At 20.6% G+C, this 10,583-nt stretch overlaps 1 protein-coding gene across 1 annotated transcript in view; it reads left to right on the top strand.

Moving 5' to 3' along the window:
• LOC128956278 (40S ribosomal protein S3-A-like) overlaps positions 1-10,583 on the top strand; it is a 195,722-nt gene that overhangs the window by 94,524 nt on the left and 90,615 nt on the right. The window lies entirely within an intron of this gene.

Below are 10,583 nucleotides of genomic sequence, written 5' to 3'. Positions count from 1 at the left end.
GATTGCGATCTGTTTTTTTTAATTATTATTAATATAAAAATATTATACATATTTAAATCAATAATTTTAGTTTTTTTTTGTTTTTGAAAAGTAAATAATTGAAGTTTATTTGTATACTTAAGTTATTATAATTTACTATATGTTTATTGGTTTAGTATAACAAAAAAAATCTTATCTTTTTTTGTTGCTTTAGATAAATTGATACATAAAAAAATATATGTGTTTCAATTTTAGGGTACTTTTTAACTGTTAAATCAATTTCTGATAAAATAAAATATGTATTTAATGTTAGTTTTGATGAGTATTTTCTAATAAATGTATATTATTTTTATATGATATATATATTGACTTTCTTTTAACCACTTTTGTCAAATAAATTGTATTTGATTGTCAACTGGTTTTGTCATAAAATATTTTTAGTATAATGTATGGATGTATTTGAACAGATATAATGTTATCCAATTCACCAGTTATAATGATAATTGTGGCAAAAAGTTTCTTTTAATATTATATATATATATATACAGTATAACTGTTATATCATATACTTTTTGCTGTTATATTGCAATAATCAATACAATCAAAAAATAACAACAAGTCTTTCTTATACTGTATATATATATATTGATCCGCACTGTTAAATGTTAACAACACTGATGTTAGTATACCGTTAAAAGTGGGCTATAATTTGCTTTTTTATTGTTGTCTTTTGTATTACAGCTTTCATGTCATGAGCTAAACTGATTGCCAGACATACAGACAGAGAGATATATACACTATTTGCTGAGATTAGAAAAAGAGAGAGAGAAAGAGAGAGAGAGAGAGAGAGAGAGAGAGAGAGAGAGAGAGAGAGAGAGAGAGAGAGAGAGAGAGAGAGAGAGAGAGAGAGAGAGAGAGAGAGAGAGAGAGAAGTCAGTGAAAGGCTTCAAATTCCGGGGAAAGTCATTTTCAATATTGGCTAACAGTGCCCATAACTGATGGTATTGGCGAATATGATAGCCGTTTGTTAAATGATAGATGCATAGAAAGCACTGTTATGCCTCTCCCTCTCTCTCTCTCTCTCTCTCTCTCTCTCTCTCTCTCTCACACACACACACATATATATATATATATAGAAAACCTACCATTGATTTAATTAATAAATGATTAGCTGCATGTCTGGTATCAAACGGTCCATAATATCTACAGTATGTGTCAAACTGGACCCATAATATATATCTATTATGACATCGTAGTGGTAATGATCGCTAAAAACATTATCGACTCATATAAAAATGATATTATTATTATATATAGTAATATTATACTTTATTATATAACAAATATAATAAATGAAAATCTAAACCTTGAATTAAATGGCAAAGTATTGTTTCATAATATAAAATCAATGGATTTTTTTTATTGTATGCCTTCACTCAAAACACAAACGCATCTCTTAGTATTCAAACGTTTAATTTTGTTTTTTTTTTTAAAAAAGAGAAATTCAAACGTGTTTTATCTTAAACAATAAAATAACAATTTCACTACAATTATCTGTTAACTTGTATTACATGGGCTCTAACATACATAAGCTCTCTCTCTCTCTCTCTCTCTCTCTCTCTCTCTCTCTCTCTCTCTCTCTCTCAGTCAATGGTGTTAGCTCTCATGAGATGTCATCAATACTTGTTGTCGATGTCGTAAATATTTGTATAGACAAACTAAAAAACACATCTACCAGTCCTCCCTCCCCTCCCCTCTCCTCCTACTCCTTTTTAAACCAGAGTTTCCACTAATTTTTTTAAAAAATTACTGAAACCGTGAGTTATATTATAAATTAATTAAATTAACTAAAAACAATTTGGCAATAATTTGTTTAAATTGTATTATTTATGACCCACTAGTTATACATTATTAACAAATATCACAAATACTGTCAAACAATTTAATATTTTATCAACAGTTATAAAATACTTAATGATATTTTTTTAAAAAAAAAGTTTACAAATTCAATTATTACATGTTTAGTAATAATAATAATTATTATGTTTTAACACTTTTTATTGAATAACTTGTGAACTAAAATTTTATGCACATTTTTAATCTAATTTTTTTAAATGACATTTTATGCATTGATGCATATATTACTGTTAAAACTATTTTATCCATTAAATAGTTAGTAAATAATTTAAACACTATTAGAAAGCAAATATCAAACTTGAAAAATAACTTTAATAATTTCAGTTAAATTGTTTTTATTAAATCATATGTTTATAAAAACAATGATTTTTTTAAAAACAATTATTATTGTAATTACTTGGAAACAAAATTATATCAATATTTTTTTTTAAATCTTCAATAAAATTTTTAAAATATTTGTTTACCACAAATGACTTTAAAATATCCCAAGTTTTTAACATAAATACTAAATCAAAAATAATTATTTTTTAAATGTTAGTCAATGTTGGCTAATACAATAAACGATAAATGACAATAAATAATTTTAAAACAATAAAAAAATTTTACCACAAGTGACCAAGTTAATGTTTTTATTTAGAAAATTTATATTTAATTGAATTTTATTTATTAAATTTGATTTGTTTCAAAATGTAATTGAATATATTAAATCAAATGCTAAATATTAAGTGAAATTTTCCAAATTGTATTAAATCAATGAAATAAGTAAATAACTGTATGAATAAAAATTTTTGAAAATGTTTGTAGACTTTCATCAAATATTATCAGTTAATTTGGTTCATTGGGTTCATTGATCACTCACTATATCAACAAATGTTTCATTTTGATATACATATACTCCAAGTATTATTTGTTAAATACTTTAACAATTACATTACAGTACAGTACAGTAATATATTATAGTATTATATCATATTATAGATTAGTTGTATGATATTGGATAATATACAGTAGATTTTTTTTTATAAAATTAGATATAAAATTTGGATTCAGGCATTGAATTAAATTACATTTTAATTGAATATAATTTTATTTTCAGTTAGATATATATAATATATATTGTATATATAAGTAAACTATATACGGTATATAAATTTTATTATTTTTTTAATGATGTATATTGTAGGCGTATTTATAAAATTGTTTCTATAGGCTATTTATTATAAGTATAAAAATTATATTAACATTTAATTTGATACAAAAAAAAGTATTTCTTATATATTGAAATAAAATATTACACATAGATATTATTGGGAAAAAATTAAATTGAAATTTTTCAAAAACTAATAACTGATTTATATAATATTTGATGTGATAACCGAGTCATATATATATATATATATATATACTGTATATATATATATATAAATTATATATAAATTAATACATACCCTGACAGTAACATAAATCCGATGAAATGCAAATGCATATGAATAGTGCTGTAAATTGCATTGAAATCATCACAAAATTGTCACAAAATAAATCATAACCAAAGACAACATGAATTGTATGGAAATATCACTATATAAATGATAATAAGATTGTATATTACAGTATAGACTATACAATATACATGATATTATGATACTGTACTGTACAAACTTTTTTTTTGGGTAATATATTAAATAAAACTAAATGTTTTGCATTAAACACAATTATATTCGTATATATTTATATGCAAATGTGGTGAACATTATTATCCGAGCAGAAAATACAATTATATTATTATTATTATATTTTTTTCAATTAAAGCAAATATGGTTTTTTATATAATACAGTATTTTCCCGAAAAAGGACTGGATATGTATTAACAACATCTCCCGGACCTCAAATAGACTGGGAATATGAAACACTAATATACTGTATATATATATTGTATGTACTGTACTGTAACTTATATTCAACACAATCTGTGATTTAGTTGAATATATAAGTAAGTTGTGGCCGTTTTTTTAAAAATATATATATATTATTGAGTTACCAATGAATTTCAACTGTCTGTCCCATCAAATGCTAATACACTAACACTGTTTACTATAGTATATACAGTATTCTACAGTTTATTATTGATATTAAGAGTTAGTGATCTTAACATTAGTTACATTGAAAACTGTTTTTACAAGTATTTTCTGTCTGCTTTTCTTTGGCATCTCTAATGTAAGCAAACGGCCAGACCATGGATATGATGGGCTCATCCTATTTCAGTTGGAGAGTCTCTCCTATTAGGCTAAACACACGGCTATAATGTGGTTTTGGTTCGGTATAATGTGTATGTGTTTGTGTGGTATATTTATTATACAGTATAGTGTACAGCATATACTGTATAAATAACAGAAACTAATTTATTATGATTATGTATATTTGTGTTTTGGTTTTTACAAGTTATTACATTAGGTTAACTACTGTATAAAAACTCATATATGTATGGGTATATGTTATCATTTGGCATTACTTATGTTTTTATCAATTATATACAGTATATATATATATACACCATAATCAAGTTTATCAACTTATTATATTCATTTACTATTTTCTAATCTACTCAAAAAAAACTGTCACTGTTTATTGATTTATCAATTGTAATGTTTATATGTGTAACCTACAACAAAAAAATGAGAAAATTTAAATTTAGATAACAAAAGTGTTAGTAAAAAATTTTTCCATTAACTGATAGCATCGACAACAATAACATAAAAAACTCCTATGAATAGATTTGAAAATTATATTTGCCATAAATGTGTACAAAAAAAAACTAAACTTATTTTTTTCTACAGTATTATTATGTTAGAAAATAAACTGATTGAAATAATGGCTATGTTTTTATTATGTTACTAAATTGCTTAATTAAATTATTTATTTTGTACTGTACTGTACCGGTATGTACTGGATATATCATAAAATAATATATATTTAATGTTTTGAAAATAAATTAAATAAATTATAATTAGGTTTGTTTATTATGTAAATTAAGTTAATTGATAGTAATTATGAATAACTTAATAATTGTATATGTATTTAGTTTAGTTGAGATATTAATACATAATAACATATTATATTATTATTTATAAAAGTTATTTTATTTTGTTTAAATAAAATCTTATTATTTTTTTTAAAAAATTAATAACAAATATAATATTTATAAATTTACTATTGTTTGAATAATTCATATACATATTTTGATATTTATAAAAAAAATCTCTGACTTGTCATATATTAAATTTTATTTTTAATATATATATATTTTTTTCTATATTTTGTAAAATTTTTTACATACGCTTTACTGTTAACTCTTAATAAAAATAAAAAACTTTTGTATCTTTTATTCTGATTCAATGATTTTAAAAAATAACTAAATTGTGTTGAAATTTTCGTTTTCTATTAATTTAAACACAACTATAAAATAAAAAATAAATTATAGCATTACTACTTAATTATGGCTTAAATTTTTGAAATTATTATTATTACTATTTATACTTTTATTTGAGGAATCTTTGACTTTGATTTTTTTTGTAACACATTTTTAAAAATTATATATATATATATTGTTGTTATTGTTATTGTATATACAGTACTGTATTTATTATGTTATTTGAAAGGACAGCAATTTTTTACTTAAAGAAAAGAAACAATAATAACAAAACAAAAAAAACAAACTTAAAATGTTTGTTAAAAACAAAACTAAAAAATAGTTTATAAAATGTATTAAAAATGTTATCAAATATATTATGGCGTTTATTATCTACTCTTTTATGTTCATTTCATTTAACATTGCATTATATAAAAATCATTTGTCGGCTAAATTATTTTTTTGCAAAAATTTTATCACTAACTAATATAATACAGTAATATTTTTTTAATATAAATTTTTAATTTATTATAGAAGTTAGCATAATTGTCTAATAAAAATAATATATACTAGTTGATTACCACTGGACATAAAATGTACAGTAATATTAAATTATTTTTTGAAAAATAAATAATTTATAGTGTAATTTAAAAGCAATTTAAAGTCCAGTATACTGTATGTAAACTTTGTATTGCAAAACATATACTACAATGATTTTTAACACTTTAAGCATTGCTATGAACTATCTTTATATTATATCCATTGACACTACATTTTATTACACTGTGTAGTGATCAGTGTTTGAAAAATGGTAGGCAAATAAAATAGATGCCCAAAATGCTAGGCATTTAGAGAGCAGGCATCTGTTATATCAAACCCTGGTAGTGACTGTATTGTTTAAATGTATTGTACTGTGTTATGTATTTTGCAGGGGAGTGGTATGGGGATACAAACGGTACTATCCTAGTTAACATATACTGTCTGGATAGTATTTAAACTGTAGGAAAAAGCACAGTATATAGTGGGGGTCGTCTAAACTTTTAATTTTATCTAATTAATTGACTTACTATTTTAATTTATAGAATAATTGAATATTTTACAAATAGATAATTATATATTATTTATATTGTATTTTAATATTAAATGGAAAATAATTTTCATGTATTTCATATATAAGTTTATTTGTCAATTGAATATTATCATTTTTTTTTGGTAAACAAAATAGTTAAATTCTAATACAATAGCAAAAGTTGTTTACAAACTATTTTTTATTTATATTATATATAATAATTTTAAACATCTCGATATTTATAATATTTTATATTAATTAAATATGCAATTTATTTTGAATAGTGACAAACTAATTATGTGTTAATATAAGAAAAGATAATTATTTAATAATAACACAATTATTTTTATACGAAATATTTATTTATATTCCCAACTTTACATTAAAATACAAAATATTTATGTTTACTATAAATAAATAGTACTGTATATGACAATTTATACGCAACAGTATATAATTAATAAATATTATGAAAATACATTTTAATGACATTAATTTTATTAATTAATTATTATAAAAAGATTTATAAAAAATTTAACTACATTATTACTTATTAAAGTTTTAAAATCAATTATCATTAAAATATATATATTATTATAATTTATAAATACCAATATGCAATTTATATTTTATATTTACAATTTTCAATCGTGACTTATTAGAAAAATTATAGATTTTATTACACCAATAATTACTGTATATTTTATTTATTTTTATAGTTTAAAGTAAATATATGGAAAATAATATTTATTAAAATTTATTGATATTATTATATTAGATAAATGCTAATCAAATTTTAGAACTAACTTATAGAAGTAAAAAAGATAAATATCTGAAAAATTATGAAATTTAACTTATTTTTTATAAATAACTGTTTCAATAAAAACATAGTAGTAAATAAAAGTAACTTAAAATATCATAAGAAATTATTGATAATAAATAGCTAAATATAATTATTAATATTTTAATTAATTAATTATGATTATCAATAAATAAATAAATACATATTACGGCATTATAATTTAGTATTTAATATTACTATTATTATAGAATTTTTAAAAATTATTATTTTTTAAAGTACTGTACATTGAATTAGAAATAAATTAATTATGAATAAAAATCATCATTTATTTCATAACATCTATTTATATCAATTTTATTTTAGATACAATTTTTTTTATAATACTACAGTCCATAAAATGTATTAGTAATACGATATTACAAATGTTTTAAATGTCAATTTTATAGAAATTTATTTCTGAGAAACATTTTTTAAAAAATATTATAAATTTATGTTTGCTACTACTCTACTAAAAAAAATTGGTTACAAAATTACTAATCAATTTATATATATATAGTTTTATATTAATTATATGTTATTTTTATTGTTCAACAAATTTTACGACAAACTATTATTTTATATTTTTCCGAATATAACTTGAAATTTAATACTTTAATACTAATCATAAAAATTATTATTTTTATTATTGTTATGTTTTAGTACTTACACAGCATATTAAATAATAATAATAAATATTGACAAAAAATAAGATAATAAAATTGTTTAATAACAATTGAAATTTTCTACTAGTTTTATATTACTTATTAAATTGTCACTTAAAATATAAAGTTATATAAAAAATCAAAACATAGACAACTTAAAGAATCAAATATTATTATAAATTGTTTTTATTGTGTTTTTTTGTCGTTTGATATTAGCGTCAAATGATTGATATATTGATATATTTTATAAAAACAAAATTAATAATAAAAGTTTTGATAAATAATTTTTTTCAAAAAGCTAACGAAACTTGCATTTATCTATATTATAATGTAAACGGCTTTTATGTTTGTTTGACAAAATAACATCTAATATAATATGACACAAAAATATGTTTTTATTATTTTAATAGTCAACAAAATTTTTTGTTATCTGTATATTATATAATATTTATCATAAAAACAATATATCTACATGATGATAAATTGAAGTGCTCTAGGTCAATGGGAAAGGGAACAAAAATAACTATATGTTTGTTTGTTTTATATTTAATACTACAATCTTTGTTGTCTATCAAAAATAATAAATTTATTGTCATATTTTTGCTGTTATTCACAATCAATTGATTGCAACTAATATATATGAATCAGTTTATAAATAAATTGTTTTTATTTCATATATATTTGTGTTGAAAATCAATAAAACATTTTTGAAGTACTTTCAATCAAAATAAAACTGTTGTCTGTTTGATATAAAAACACAATACAATTGTGTGTTAACACTGTAAATGTGATTTACTATAATATAAATTTATAATATATTTAAGATATTGTTATCAACATTTCCCAATCATTTATAATAGTAAAACGATTATATTTTATTTGTAGTTTAATGTATTATTAGTTTTTATTGTTAATATATATGATATATGTATTGAATCCGTTTGTTGTTATAATAGTCGATAATATCCATTTGGGATTTGATTTGAGATCATTATGTAAATAATATCATAGATTGACTTTATTCTCTATGTATGTGCTTAGGAAATGATGAATTGTATGGGAAATGAGGGTTCAGATCATAGAGTTTACATAATATGGTCCACAATATATAAATATATAATTTTTTTATAGATTATATATATATACATAGTGATGTACCGATTGCAAAATGCGCAATTGCATTGGTCGCAAATTGCGTGAAATTGCCGCAATTGCAAAAAGCTCGATTGCGAAAATCGCAATTGTAACATAGAACAATTTATAATTTTTAAAAAATTAACAAAATTTAAATGGTAAAGCAATATGAATAAAAACATAAATTAATTATATAAAATTTAATCATTTTATCATAAAATGTTGCCATCTAAAAACCATGTTAAAAATAATAATAAATTAGTAAATTATCTTAATCTATAGTAAATCAAATTTTTAACGTTGTCAAAGTTAATTTTTATACATTCCCTCATGCGCGCAATTTCAAGCAATTTCACGCAATTTTCAGCAATTGCGGCAATCGAAAATTGAATTGCAAAAAATTACCAACACTATATATACAGTATATATATATAATTTATATACAGATTATACATATAAAGCAATTGATTTTTTGATATCTTTGTCCTTTTTTAAATATATGAAAATCAACTTTAAGTTATACGATAGGATTGTGTTACGGATCTTAGGTTATTATGTTATATACCGTATATACAGTATAATAGGTTATATATAATTTATATAAAATTATATCAATATATATAATATATATATATATGTTTATATTGTACATTTTGTAGGCATATAAAAGCTGTTCAAATCAATTGAAGCAGATTTAACATTGCTAAGGGTATTGAATAACATAATTGAAAATATACAGTACATATATATTGATAGTATGCCTATAATGTAGTATACATAAAAATTTGGGGAAAAAAGTATTATATCAAATAAAATTATATTATTTAAAATAAAATTATATTATATTGGAAAAAACAAAAGCACAGCAAAAACAATAGGAAACGATATTTTTCTCTTTTTTAAAAAACGTGTTTTAATATTGAAAACACATTTTCGTTTCTAAAAATAAACTTTTGATTTTATGTTATTATTTACGCATAAAATATCAATAAAAGGCAGTATTACTTAGTAATAGAGAAAACTGATATTAAGTTAAAACTTATTTTTAAAAAAAAAGTTAAGTAAATTTTAATATATATATATATATAATATAAATTTCTAAATTATAAACACACACACAGATGTGAAGTCAACATATGATATTGTTAGCCAATAATATTTTTAATATTAAAATAATGCAATAAACTTTATACGGTATTTAATTTAAATATAATGTCTTATATACTTATAATAATAATACTAAATTTTTGCTATATTCTTTAAACATAATACTTATATTTTTTATATATAATAATAATAACACACTATTATATTGTATAGAAACTATTATCAATGGTTAACCGTTTTTAACATAATTTTACTTATTTTAATAATAATAATAATAATGTGGTTTACGATGACAACAAACTAAAGTACTGTAATCATCACTTTGTTTATATGCAGACAATATATATAATATAATATCATATATATATATATATATATATATATATATATATACAGTATATATATATAGTATATGTTATTTGACGTATTTTATCAACTTTTATGTGTCTTAATAGTGATGATATGTAT

Source organism: Oppia nitens, unplaced genomic scaffold (genome assembly GCF_028296485.1).
Source record: "Oppia nitens isolate AA-2021 unplaced genomic scaffold, nextdenovo-longstitch-racon4-pilon3 scaffold2_pilon_pilon_pilon, whole genome shotgun sequence".
Classification (NCBI taxonomy): domain Eukaryota; kingdom Metazoa; phylum Arthropoda; class Arachnida; order Sarcoptiformes; family Oppiidae; genus Oppia; species Oppia nitens.
The sequence above is the reverse complement of the archived record's forward strand: the minus strand, read 5'-3'. Positions and strand labels throughout refer to the sequence as shown.